Here is a 14,864-nt window from a genome sequence, read left to right on the forward strand (position 1 = left end):
CTTTCTTTATTTCTTCTCTGACCATGTGATTATTGAGTAAAGAGTTCTTCAGTTTCCATGAATCTGTTTGCTTTCTGTTGTTTCTGTTGTTGAAGTCCAGCCTTAATCCATGGTGATCTAATAAGATGCAAGGGGTTATTTCAATCTTCTTGTATATGTTGAGGCTTGCTTTGTGTCCTATTATATATATGATCAATTTTGGAGATGGTTCTGTGAGATGCTGAGTAGAAGATATATTCTTTTGATTGGGGTAAAAGTTCTGTAGATATCTGTTAGATGCATTTGTTTCATAACATCTGTTAGTTTCATTATTTCCCTGTTTAGTTTCTGTTTTGAAGATCTGTCTATTGGTGAGAGTGGAGTAATGAAGTCCCCCGTTATTATTGTATGGGGTTTGATGTGTGATTTGAGCTTAGTAAAATTTCTTTGACAAATGTGAGTACCCTTGCATTTGGGGCATAGGTTTTCAGAATTGAGACTTCATCTTGATGAATTTTTTCTTTGATGAGTATGAAGTGTTCTTCCCCATTTCTTTTCAAAACTTCTGTTGAAAGTGTAATTTTTGGGTATTAGAATGCTTGTTTCTTGGGTTTGTTTGCTTAGAAAATGTTTTTCCAGCCGTTTACTCTGTAAAAGTAAAAGAGGTAGCATTTATCTTTGTTGCTGGGGTATGTTTCTTGTAGGTAGCAGAATAATGGATCCTGCTTACATATCCAATCTGTGAACCTGTGTCTTTTTATTGGTGAATTGATGTTGAGGGATATTAATGACCAATGATTGCTTCTCTTATTTTGATGTTGGTGGTGATACTCTATGTGAGAGACTCTCTTTTTTGTTTTTGCTGTGAGATGATTAATTTATTGTGTTTTCTTGGGTATAGTTACCCTTCTTGTGTTGAAGTTTTCTTTCTAGTATCCTCTGTAGGAATGAATTAGTAGAAAGATATTGTTTAAAATGGGTTTTGTCATGGAATATCTTGGTGTCTCCATCTATGGTGATTGGAAGCTTTCCTGGGTATAATAGTCTGGGCTGACATATGTGGTCTCTAGAACTTCTGACTTTTAGAGTCATTGTTGAGAAGGATATGTAATTCTAGTAGGACTGCCTTTATATGTTACTTAGCCTTTCCCTTATAGCTTTTAATATTCTCTCCTTGTTCTGTACATTTTATGTTTTTGTTATCATGTGGTAGAACACTTGTTCTTTTCTGGTCCAATCTATTTGGTGTTGTGTAAACTTCTTATATATTTATAGCCATCTCTTTCTTTAGGCTAGGGAAGTTTGTAATCTCTGATTTTGTTGAAGATATTTTCTTAGCTTTTAAACTTGGAATCCTCTCCTTCTTCTATTCCTATTGTTCTTATAGTTGGCCTTTTCATAGTGTCTAATATTTTCTGGATATTTTACATTACAAACTTTTTAGATTTGACATTTTTAAAACTGATATATCAATTTCTTCTATTGTATCTTCTATGCCTGAGATTCTCTCTTATATCTCTTGTATTCTGTTGGTGATGCTTGTGTCTATAATTCCTGTTCTCTTTCCTAGGCTCTCTATCTCCAAGATTGCCTCCGTTTGTGTTTTCTTTGTTGATTCTATTTCCATTTTTATGTCTTGAACAGTTTTATTCATTTCCTGCACTTGTTTGATTGTAGTATTCTGTGTTTCTTTAAGGGATTTATTTATTTCCTCTTTAAAGGCCTCTGTCATCTTCATAAGATGAGATTTAAGGTCATACATAGTCTTGCTCTTCAAGCATGTTAAGATATCTAGGGCTTGCTGTAGTAGGATAGCTGGATTCTAATGGTGCCATATTGCACTGGCTTTTTTTGATTGTGTTCTTGTGCTTGCTTTTAGCCATCTGGTTGTCTCTGGTGTTGGCTTGGCAACATAGTGCTAGAGAGTAGCAGGCCTCTGGGACTTGTTATCCTGGTTGACAGCAGACCTTCCAAAAGGCAAGCAGAGCAGTAGGCGGGGTATTGAGTTCAGATCCTAGAGATTGCACGCAGATGTGTGGACCTTAAGATGGAGCTCAGAAAGGACAAGGCAGCTCTCTTAGCTGCTGGGTTTGCCCTGGCCCAGCAGATGGGGGATTGAGGCATGAGTGTCTTACCTCATTTTCCTGAGTAGGAGTAGGTTTCCTGGGAGGCAAACAGAGCTGTAAGCTGGGGAGTCAGTGCCAATCCAAGATTGCAGGTAGAGGTGTGGACCAGACAGAAGGATTTCTTAAGATGATAAATTATGATGGATTATCCAAGTCTGCAAGAAAATGGAAATTATGATGGATTATCCAAGTCTGCAAGAAAATGGAAAAAAAAAAAAAAAAACAGAAAATTGTACATATTTGAGGAGGGAAAGCAGCCAAAAATCCTGGCATATAGTTTTCTTCCTGCTGACAGAGGCAGGGACCCTCAGACACCACTGATTAAGTCAACATTGTCTTCAGAGACAAAGTACATTTTCCTAAAAGCAACCCAAATGAGGACAATAATGAAAACAAGCTAACTATGCTTGCTAGCTTAGTATTAACATATTAACTCCCCTCAGTCATCCTTATATCTAAACAATCCACCTCCTAAGGCCAGCTCACAATTGCATTTATAAGAGAAGTCTTTAAGATAAGATAAAACAAGAAGGAGCCACTTCATAACCCGGAAGTGATGTCGGAGGCGGCGGCCGCGTGGTTCCTCTATGCCAGGACAGAGTTGGAGTTGTTAAGATGACCAAAATAAAGGCCGCTCCGGAGGAGTCCGAGGCGCAGGCGGAGGGCTGCAGCGAGGAGCGCACGTACAAAGAGCTGCTGGTCAACCTGAACCCCATCGCGCAGCCCCTGGCTTCCCGCAGCCTGACGCGCAAGCTCTACAAGTGCATCAAGAAGGCTGTGAAGCAGAAGCAGATTCGTCGCGGGGTGAAGGAGGTTCAGAAATTTGTCAACAAGGGCGAGAAAGGGATCATGGTTTTGGCAGGAGATACATTGCCGATTGAGGTGTACTGCCATCTTCCAGTTCTGTGTGAGGACCAGAACTTGCCCTACGTCTACATCCCCTCTAAGACGGACTTGGGTGCAGCCACGGGCTCCAAGCGTCCCACTTGTGTGATCATGGTGAAGCCCCATGAAGAATATCAGGAGACCTACGACAAGTGCCTGGAGGAGGTGCAGGCACTGCCTACACCTCTGTGAGAGACTTGGGCTGCAACCCAGCCCCTTTCCAAGAGATCTGGCTGGCTGCAGGCAGCTGCCCACCCTAACAGCATGTCCCAGATTGCTTGCTGTGTGAGTCTTCCCAACAGCTCCAGCAGCTGTTGTTGGAGCTGGAGCCTGCATCTCTGCCATCATTGCCATCTCCTCATGAGCTTTGATGAAGACAGTTCCAAGAATATGGGATAGAAGTAAATGCTAAGGCGAAAAAAATAAAAAATAAAAAAAAAATAAATAAAACAAGAAAATCAACTCATATTTTTCTTTATTTAAAACATACTTAAATTGAAGCTTTGGGAGCCAGCAGGCTAAACGGATAAAGCCAATTGCTGTGAAGCCTGCTAACCTGAGTTCACTTCCCAGAACTCACTTGGAGAGAGAGAACTGACCCTTGCAAGTTCTTCAACTTCCACACACATCCCATGACACAAACAACCATACATTCATGCGGGTGCTTACACAAACACACACCACCACCACCACCACCCCACACACACACACTCATACATGCACACCCACACAGTACAATTGTTAGAATTTTAAGTCTTGGTTAATTACTAAATTTTGTTGTAGACTGCCTTTTCAACAGTCAAACTTATAAAGCATTTTAAAGATAATGAAGTAAAAACTCCTCTAAGAGCCTGGACTCACATGGGCTCCACCCTTTTCATCAGTGTCTCCATTTCTATTACCCCCTGTGTTTAAGACCTCTGATAAACATGCTCTTTAACAAATACCAACTCAGCTTAATTATCCATTCAGTGATTGAAGGGCATTTCTATTTCCCAGCTGTCATGAATAAAGCAGCAATGAACATGACCTGAGCACATGGGATACAATGTCAAGTTCATTGGGCATATGTCAAGAAGTACTACAAGTGAGTCATTTGATAGCTTTATTTCTAGACATTCAGTGCTTCTCCACAATGATTTCTATAATCGCTTTACAAATCTGCAATACCACCAACAGTGAACGAGGGTTCCCTTTTCCTCTACAGCCCTTCCAGCATTTGTTGTCCACTGTTTTAATGATCTTTTCCATTGTGATAGAGGTAAGATGAAATCTCTAAGCTGTTTTGATTTTCATTTCCTAATTGCTAGAGATGATGGAAAATTATTGCAATATTTTTAGTCTTTTTCCCCCTTGCTTTTGAGAGCTCTCTGTTAGGTGCCAGGCTCATTTTCTGAATGAGCCATTTGGTCTTTGATTTGTTTATTTGTTTGTTAAAACTCTTTCTGCATTCTAGCTAATCCTCTGTCGATATAGAGTTGGCCAAGATTCTTTCAAATTCTGTGGGCTTCCTCTTTATCCTGCTGATTGTTTCTTTGTAGTTTTATGAAGTCCCCTTGTCATTTATTGGCCTTATTTCTTGGGCAGAGGGGATCCTAGTCAGAAAGTCTATTTCCACGTCTATATCACATAGGGTACTGCTTACATTTCCTTCAGTTTCAACGTTTCTGGGTTCACATTTAGGCCTTTGATCAATTTGGAGAATTTGTGCAGATCTAATTTTATTTTTCTGCACATGGACATCCAGTTTCCCTAGCACAATTTGTTAAAGATGATTTCCCCCATTTATGGTTTTGTTTGGCAACTTTTCAGATATTAAATAGCTGAAGCTACGTGTATTCATTTTGGGGTTTTGATCTTATTCCACTGGTCTACGTATCTGTTTTTATGTACCATATTGTTTTTATTAATATGGCTGTATAATATATCATAATATTGGGAATGAGAAACTCCAGTGTGTAAGCTGACTATATCGTGAGTCTGCTTGTCCACCATTTAAACTCTGGTTAATAAAAATACCAGGAAGAAACTGCCCAGGGCCCAAGCCAACCAGGGAATAGAGGAAAAGTGCCAAAAATTCCTGATGTTATAGATAAATTGCTCAAGCTGGCTTTAGTCATCACTGACCAATCTCTGTGCACTAGAATACCCCTTGCCAAATAATGTAATTATTAGGCTAGAACCCCTGCCCCTCCCCCATTCCCTGCTCAAACTAATATAAAAACTCTGCCTAATTGAAAGAGCTTCAATTCGGCTCTCAGCATGAATCTGTTCTTTTGAAGGAGTCTTTGTGTCCAAGCTTAAACTTGAATAAAGGCTGTTTGCTTTTCCATACAGATTTGGACTCCTGGTGGTCTTTGGGGACCCCAAAATTTGGGCACAACAGGAATTGTAATCCTTCAGTATTGTTCTTGTTTTGGGGTTGTTTTGGCTATCTGGGGTCTTTTGTGACTCTACAGTCAGCCTGTGTCTTTGGATTGGAGAATTGAAGATATTTGTTATAGTTGATGTTCTATTGCTATTAAGAGACAAGATGACCATGGTAACTCTCATAAAGGAAAACATTTAGTTGGAGCAGACTTACAGGTTTAGTCCATTATCACTGAGGGACCCTAAGGACTTTTTCCAGTCCCACGCCTTTCTTACAGCTTCCTCCTCCCATCTGGGGTCAAGGCTAGACCAAGTTCCATTCTCCACCCACAGGAACATTCTTGAGTAAAAATTCACAGACTGTACGAACTGATAGTCACCTGACCCTCTGGAACGTCCCAGATAGAGTTCAAATGCATGTCATGATCTGCCCATGTTTGCTATCCAACAGATTGGTCAATATGCTTAGCCAATAACTTTGAACTGTAACCTTGCTAATGTAATCTGTGCCCCTAAAAAGTATAAAAACTGCTTGTAATAGCCATTTGGGGTCACTTGCCTTGAGGGACTAATTCAAGGTAGACCCTGAAGCGCTGGAAAATAAACCTATTATTTTTGCATCCATCTGCATTTCACTCTGGGGTGAAGTAAGTACCACTGACCAAAGGTCAGGGTCTTACAATCATTATGGTAGGAACCAGGGCAACAGGCAAACAGACATGATACTGGAGAAGGAGGAGAGAGTTCTACATCTGGATCAGCAGGCAGTAGGAAGAGAGAGATATACATGTTGTGCCTCCTTTGCAAGCCCCCCAACAAACAAACAAACAAACAAAAACAAACAAACAAACAAACAAAAACAACCAGGAGCTGACGTGGATGCAATCACATTAGAGTCTCTTTATTACAGACTCAAATTCTGCTGACTCACAGGACAGTTTGGTGAAGTAGCCCCAAACTCTCAGTGGGACAAGGTTTTATAAGAAATCGGAGCAAGTAAAGGGGTGTCCATTCTGGCAAGCATTTAATTGAATGGCTATTGTAAGCCAACAGGTGGGTGTTCTGAAGCAAGATCGTATATAATCACAAATGGTCTGAAAGTATATCTAAACAGACGAATCTTTGATTAACTTTTGCTAGGAAGTAGCTAGGGAGTATCTCTCACCAGGAAAAAGCTGTAGGGTCCTTTCTGATACTTGTGTGCAGTTTGGGTTCAGTTGCTGGTTTGTTTTGTTTGTTTGTTTGCTTGTTTGTTTGTTTTTAATGGAGGCCAGTCCCAAGATGGAGTAAGCATTTGAAACCTCAAAGCCCACTCATGTTACAGGATATTTGATTATTGTACATAGAAAACCTAATTGTTAGCAAAATATAAAGCTTAAACAGATGAAAGTTGCAGTTAGATGTGGCCTGGATAGAAGCAGTTTATGTATGCCTCTAAAAGCCTCCATAGATAAGAATGCTAAAGAATGAAAAGTTCCTGCCTATTTTAAGACACGGGTGTTTGGGAGAGGTCCTGTGGAATTTGCTCTATGACCCAAGGCAAAAGTCAGCTGGATAGCCCTGGGCTACTCCACCTTAAAAGTAAAATGGTTCATCTCTACTGAGTTGGCTTGGAGCCCAGTGCCCCATGATGGTGACTTGATTCAGTCTGCCAAGGGTGTAGGCAAGAAGTTGGAGATTTCTCTGATATGCAATTGGACTTTTGATAAGCTCGTTTGGTTTTTCAAGGGACCAAGGTCCTGGCTCTGGGCTTAGGTCAAAGATTGGCTGCTTGCTGGCCCCACTCCTGATTTGCCTGTTCTCTACCAATAGCCAGCTACCCTTTTTCCTGGAAGCTGCAATCTTGCTCCCATCCCCTCCCAGCTTAGCTTCACCAAGCCGCAATCAACACGCAGTTTCTATCTCTACCACATATGTTCCATGGGATGAAAAACACGCTGAGAGTTTTATTACTTTAGAATTTGTTTACTTGAGCTGGAGAGATGGCTCAGCAGTTAGGAGCACTGACTGCTCTTCAAAAGGTCCTGAGTTCAAATCCCCACAACCATATGGTGGCTTACAATCATTCATAATGAGATCTGACAGCCTCTTCTGGTATTTCTGAAGACAGCTACAGTGTACTTTGATATAATAAATAAGTAAATCTTTTTTAAAAATAATTTGTTAAAAAACAAAAAGGAATTTGTCTACTAGCACAATTGCTAGGCACAGAATCTCCAGCCCTAATCTTATCAGCTATAAACTAGCTCCCACCAACCTCCTTGGCCCCGGCCAAGGTGGAGGCTGCAGGCCCTACGTACCCCAAGGCCTTACATGACTGCAGCTTTCTTCTTCCAATGCATGGTTCCAAAAAGCCCTTCCCTTTCCTCCAGTCTCTTTTTCCTCCTGGGACTCAGAAGTCCCATCTGCCCCTTTCGTCCTAGAATTGGCTCCAGGCCTTCTTTATCAACACAATCAAGAACCAATTAGGGAACCAGATTTTAGTATCAGTTCCTCCCCTTTCCGCACTGCCTTATCATAGCAATAACAATAAGACAGGATGTGTCTTTTCCTGTCTATTTGATGTTTCAATGTCTCTTGTATCTTTAATAGGCATCTCTTTCCTTCTTTCCATTTGGGGTAAGTAATACCTCCATGCCTTTGACCTGAATTTCTTTCTCTTCTTCCATACCTGTGATTTGTTCTTTTTATAGTTTTTCAGGTTCCCTGAATAGCCATTCCTATATGTATGCATGTGTACATTTAACATTTGTTTTTACTAAGTGATAATTTTCCTTTCCCTTGTCTTTGAGACCTGACCTTCTCTTGTCCACCTAACCTAATCTATTGGTGATACTTTCACCAGAGCTCTTTGTTTGACTTCCTAAGTTCATTTCATTTTGGATATTCTTTAGAGAGTCTTTTTATTAAAATGATATTTTCAGATCTTGAATTGCTTTCATAGTTTAATTTGGTTGTTTGTGTTTTCATAGTTCTAATTCAGGCATTTGTTCATGTCTTCTTTGAATTCCTTAACATATTTATAGTTGCTGTTTTGAAATTACTGCCTGGAGTGGTGTTATATGCCTTTAATCCTATCACTCAGGAGGTGGAAATAATCAGATCTCTGTGAGTTCAAGGCCACTCTGGTGTACATTGCAAGTTCAAGAACATCCAGGACTACATAGAGATACCCTATCTTAAACAAACAAGAATAAAAGGAAAAAAAAAAAAGAATATACAGCCTTCCACATGAGCTAGGTTGCTTTACTCAGAGAACAGTACAGTTAGAGGGATAATTTCTTACTCATGTTTATTGTGTTTTGGAGATTTGACCTAGGCATGAGTTTACATTTTTTTCTAACCTTTCTTGGTGCAACTATCTGGCAATCTCTTTGTTGGATTGTTTGGATTCTTCTTTACTATTACCCTAACTTGCCCGGCTGTGCACTGGCAGAATGGTGCTTGGTGTTCAGTAGTGGAATGACTCTTTGTTAGTGTGAGAATTGGGAATCAGATCTAGCCTTGGCTTGACTAAGAATAGCTGTTCCTTCTGAGTTGGGAGTAACATCATCTGGAGGCTTAGAAGATTCTCCCTGCTGATCTTCAGGAGTTTGTAGAGGGCTCGCTGGGTTTGTAGGGGATCCTGGCATTCAAGTTTGTATTCTCTGAGGTGTTGGCACTGGGTAGGATGGTGAGTGGAGTGACAGAGAGACAGTCTGATAGGGGAATGGGTTCAGGCAACTGCAGGTAGTTCTGAGTAGCATTCCACATGGTGTCTGTGTCAGGCAATGTAGGAGATGGGCTAATGACAAGCAGATAAAAGGGGGACTGGGTCTAAGCAATACTTGTGAGTTGAACTCCACATAGTGCTAGTGTTGCCAGGATAATGAATGTTGCTATCATATTTTTTTAGAAAAATATTTTTTCTATGAACAATGACAATGAAAAATAAAATGTATATATTCATTCACAAAACTATATGTTATAACATTTTATAAAAATACAAAATAAAATATAACAAAACATTTATACACTGATCTCTGAACTAGGGAATCATTTATTTGCTTACCCATGTACTCTGCATTTATTTATTTAACATTTATACTTTTAAAAAAATGAAACCTTCAAATTCAACAGCCAGCACAAAAGAGGAGAATCTATGCTCATCCCAAATTTTGTTGTATAATCATGTTTTAAGTTTATAGAGCATATTTTAAAACTATGATGAAAAGATAGTAAAGTTTGTGAAAGAGATAAAAAATGTTGAAACAAGTGGTCTTAGGTTTGGGGTTTTGCCCCTACCAACATTGCTGTTCAACTTTTTATTATTCTCTCTGCGTGTGTATGCTCTCAAAGGTGAGTGCCAAGGTATGCTGCAGAATATTTGATCCCACCATGAACCCCAAGACTGTGTTATTTACTGGAGAAAAAAAAAAAGTTTCTCCTTGTGTGGCTCCGTCCTAGCACCCACATAGCTCTTAATTCAAGAGCTCCCTGCTTGAATATTGTAAACTGGACTAAATGAAGGCAACCATAGGTCAAGAGGCAGAGCAAGCAATTATTTGACATGAAGTGAACATAGGATTATTAGGAAAAAAACCACAGAGAGTAAGTCAGAGGACAGATACAGAGACTCACAGGAAGTAGAAGAGAAGGACATTTAGTTTGAGGGGTTTTGTTTTGTTTTTGTTTTTGTTTTGACAGTGTGAGAGGAGAGATTCATTCTAGAACATTGGCTAAGGAGGAAGGTCATCTGGCTAGTTTCTCTACGTCTCTGAGCTAGCAGGTTTCACCCTAGGATCTGGCTCCTGAGTCTTTATTGGTAAAATTGAACACTTTAGTGAAATTGAAGTTGCCTTGGAGACCCCTAGATATTAGAGGTGCCAGAACAGTTGGATATCTGCTAGGGAAATCTGCTAACAGGGAATGGAACCAGTCTAAGAGAAAGGATTGTGTTTTAGTCAACAAAACTGAAAGGAGTTGAACATCAGACATGGAGATGCAGCATTTGGAGTCTGCCCAGCTGGCATTTGGTCTTTTTCAGTCCAGTATTTCCTCACTATGACATTTTAGAATGGTAATGTATCTCCTATGATTTTGGAAGTATGTGATCTACTTTTTTATTTTGATTTTATAGGAGATTAGAGTCAAGAGATTGCATGACTCTCACCAGAGACTTTGAACTTTTAAACATTGTTGAGACTGTGATAGATTATGTGGACTTCTGAAGTTGGACTAAATGCATTTTGCATTATGTTTTGGCTAAAAACCTATGGGGGCCAGGGAGTTGAATGTGGAGGTGTGGACCCCATAGATTCATTTGTTTGAATACTTGGCCCATAGGGAATGGCACTATTAGGAGGTGTGCCACGTGTAGAGATCACAGGACAATGAGTAGGAATCAATTCTCTCCTTACACAATATCCTTCCTGAGGACCAAAGTAGGCTTGCTGAGTTGAGTCTGGCTGCAAGTGCCTGTATCCACTGAATTATCTTGTCATCCCCAGTTTAATGTTATAAGTTAATTTTAGTATTTGTTTTGCATTAATAAAATGGAAAAGCTTACAGTACCTTCCTTACATATTGGTTCTATATGTGATAATAGGATTGTCTATGAAGAGTGATCAGGAGAGGCCCCAAGGCAAGGGCTCCATCCAAAGTAATTGCTGTCATTCATTGACTGTGAGTCACTTCCTTTTTCTGACTTCCCCTTCCCTGGGGTAAAAGGTTGTGTTTTCAACAGCAGAGTTTCTCAATCCCTGCTCAGCAATCCTCATTCTTTCTCTCTCTCTCTCTCTCTCTCTCTCTCTCTCTCTCTCTCTCTCTCTCTCTCTCTCTCTATCTATCTATCTATCTCCATTTTGTTCCTTTTTAGTACATAATTGTGACCTGTAATTTGAGTGTCATTATTTAATATATTTCCCCACAATTCATTAGAGCAGGATCAGGCTGTTTTCTTTACCATGTTCCCTCTGAATTTAACACACACTGTACAGCATACACACAAACTATATATAACATACATAATTTGTGCTGGGATTTATTAGACCAATAAACATTGTTAAATGCCTAATGAATCAATAACTAAATCATATTTATTTTATAAATAAATGAATCATTCTTATTTTAATAAGGCTATATAATCTTTATCAGAAAGATTTTGTAACAAATAATAGAGCATAAAGTACATGCAAACTTGCTGGCTTCAAGTTTCATTCCAGGGTCTGATGATTTCAGTCAGAATAATGACCTTCAGCCCCTTCTCCTCCTGAAGCATTTATTCCTGTGAATTCTATGTTTATTTCCAAATGGCAAGTAAATAGATGATTGCAAATATCTTATTTGGGTTAAAATATGAATTCTCTGTGGACAATTTGAAAAGCAGACAGTGACTGAGAGGCTCTTGAGGGTGAGGGAAGAAAGGTCACTAAAAGGTTCATTTTCTACTTCCCCTTTCCCAGAGCTGTCTTATCAGGCTTTGCTCATTGTCAGAAGGTCCTCTGTATAGGGAAGACTTTCTGGTGTGTGTGTGTGTGTGTGTGTGTGTGTGTGTGTGTGTGTGTGTATTTATGTCTATGTGTCCTGTGTGTGTGTATGTGTGTGTGCGCGCACACACATACACAAGTGCATAACACACACACACACTTTCTGTTTCAAATATTTTCTTGTTCCACAAGTCATTTAATGCCACTGTAGATTAATTTTAAATAGAAGTCAATTATACTTCACTAGTTAATTTCCTATTGCTATGATTGAATACCATGACTAACACTACTTATAAAACAGTTTATCTGAGCTTATGGTTCTAGAAGGATAAAAGTCCAAGTTGGCAGAATAGAAGCATCACAACTGGAGCAGGAACGTCCTGAATAACAAGCACCAAATAGAGAGAGCAAATTAGAAGTAGGAATGGTTTTCTTATTCTCCAAGCCTATCTAAGTTACATACTTCCTCCAGATGGCCAAACCTCCTGAAACTTCCCCAGAAGGACTACCCAAAAAGGGAGCTAAGTATTCAAACACATGAGCCTGTGGGGATATTTTTATTCAAACTGCCACAACACCAGCCAGCTAGCTCAGAAAAGTAGCCACTCTGCAGCTCCTTGTCCTATCTTCATAAAACACCCATTTAAGATGGCTTTCCCCATCCATCCATCCATCTACCCACCCATCTATCCATCTATGGATCTATCTATCTATAACATATCTATTAACCTTACTACTTATGTTAGCCATTTGTCTCTACCATGACAACACACATTATAGAAACAAGTTGAGGAAGGATTTATTTTAGTTAATGTTTTTCAGAGCATGCTAGTGTGAATAGCATTGTAGAGTTTGTGGCAATAGGAAGGTGTGCACAAGAAAGCATGAACAGGACAAAGAAGGACTGGGTGATAAACCTCAAGGCTTTCCCAGTTCCCCACATCTGCCAGTCTGACCTCCATGTCTTAAAGGGTTCATTACCTCCCAACACTGTGCCTCCATGTTGGAACCAAATGTTCAAAACCATGAATAAGTATCCATCTATCTTGCTGCATTTGAGGAATAAAAGGAGGCCAATTCATTTGGGTGCAGTTGTATAAACATATTTTACAATAAAATAACAGCTGAGAAGATTCCTCTGGGTTCTGGAGATTGATCTGACACAATAAATGAATAGTCAAAAAATGCTAACGTAGGGCAGTGGTGACACATGCCTTTAATCCCAGCACTTGGGAGGCAGAGGCAGGCAGATTTCTGAATTTGAGGTCAGCCTGGTCTACAGAGTGAGTTCCAGGACAGCCAGGGCTATGCAGAGAAACCCTGTCTGGAAAAAACAAAAAACAAACAAACAACAACAACAACAAGTTGCCTATTACACTACTGAAGCAAGCCTTCATTTGACCTTTTCTGTTAACCACAGATGCATCTGAGGCACAGCCTGACACACTGAGAAAACAAAGTGGCCTGAGGTCAGCTGAAGAATCCACTGCAGGACATTGTCTTCTTAGTAGGAATTCAGGTGTTAGAAGCCAAAATACTACCCCAGTTAAAGGACAGCAAAGGTTTGTTATTTCTTGTCGTTCTTTAACCTAACAGGAAGAGGACATTTATGAGGACTAAGTTAAAAACAAGCTCTGATATATGCATACAGCAAGAATAGACTTGAATGGTGCTGATTTCCTTTGTCAGTTATTTTCAGGGACATCTTTGTAGCCTAGTGGTAAACACCATCAGCAGAAACATGAATACCTAGATGATTTGGAGATGTGATACTAAATTGCTGGAAACATGATTGATCACTCCACTCTTTCAAAATTTACTGGAAATTAAAACTCTACATGGAGTTGGGTGGTCATGGTACATGTCTTTAGTCCCAGCACTCAGGAGGCAGAGACAGGTGGCTCTCTGAGTTCAAATCCAGTCTGCCCCTCACCCCGAAAAAAAGGAAAGAAATCTGTGTGTGTGTGTGTGTGTGTGTGTGTGTGTGTGTGTGTGAGAGTGGTGGTGGTGGTGGTGGTGGTGGTGGTAGTGGTGATGGTGGTGTTGGTGGTGTTGGTGGTGACATGCTGAGGACCAATCTCAGGACTCTAAACATGCAACAGCAAGTACTCTATCCCTGATACTGAGACACATTCATATTCCCAGACTCTTACTTCTTATATTTTTGGTTGTGAGCCTAGCCTTTAATGGCTGAGCCATCTCTCCAGCCCTTACTCTTACTTCTTACAATGATCCAAGTAAGAAGATGCTGACATGACAACATTCAGCCGAAATGTGCCCCTGCCTAAGATAAACTGACTTAAGTTTATGCTTCTGGTGGTCAAGTGAAGGTACAAATGTTAAGAGCATGAACAAAGCACATTTAAAAATGACCCGTCCAGCAGGTGCAGTTATTCAAGGATCTCGAGGGGACCTTCTCCTAAGAACCAATTGGGGGGGGGGTGTTGGTAGAGAGAGACGAGAAACTTGTGCAATGAACGACACACGGAAGCAGTCTGAGTAACATCAAGGTCTCACTTTATTCAGAAAGGCTCAAGGCTTAAATGCACAAGCAAAAGGGTAAGTACAAGTACTTCTCAGCAGGAGGGGTGGGGCAGTGGAAATATTTCTTTTGGCAGCTACACAGGGAAGCAGGAACTTGGTGGTATCAGGGTGTGGTCAGGACATCTGGCGCTGACTTAGGGCTGGAACATTCTGTGGTTGTTCTCAGAGTGGTGCGTCGGTGGCCCACATTTGACCCCCTTTTCTTCTCGGGTGGAGAGGCCCAATTCAGAGATCAGGACAATTGTGTTGTCTTAATGGCTCCCAACATAAAAATATTAATTTATGGCAAAGTCTTAACAATTTTTTTGTACCAGAATGAAGAATAAAGCATACTTTGTGATAATTTTTATAAACTTTATTATTTAAAAACTGCAAAACAAATCATGATCTTTCAAAATTAACCAGGTCCAAAATCTATACATCTCAGTTAGCTTCAAATTCCTGAAGCCACAGAATTTTCAATATTTAATATATTCTATCCACTTATACTAAG

General features: G+C 40.0%; 1 pseudogene across 1 annotated transcript; it reads left to right on the top strand.

The window, feature by feature from the left end:
- The first annotated feature begins 2,657 nt into the window (after positions 1-2,657).
- Positions 2,658-3,404, top strand: LOC110296923 (annotated as a pseudogene). The gene has a single exon (XR_002378225.1). The product of XR_002378225.1 is annotated as an H/ACA ribonucleoprotein complex subunit 2 pseudogene (transcript).
- Positions 3,405-14,864: the final 11,460 nt, after the last annotated feature.

The sequence above is a fragment of the Mus caroli genome, chromosome 6 (assembly GCF_900094665.2).
Source record: "Mus caroli chromosome 6, CAROLI_EIJ_v1.1, whole genome shotgun sequence".
NCBI classification, from domain to species: domain Eukaryota; kingdom Metazoa; phylum Chordata; class Mammalia; order Rodentia; family Muridae; genus Mus; species Mus caroli.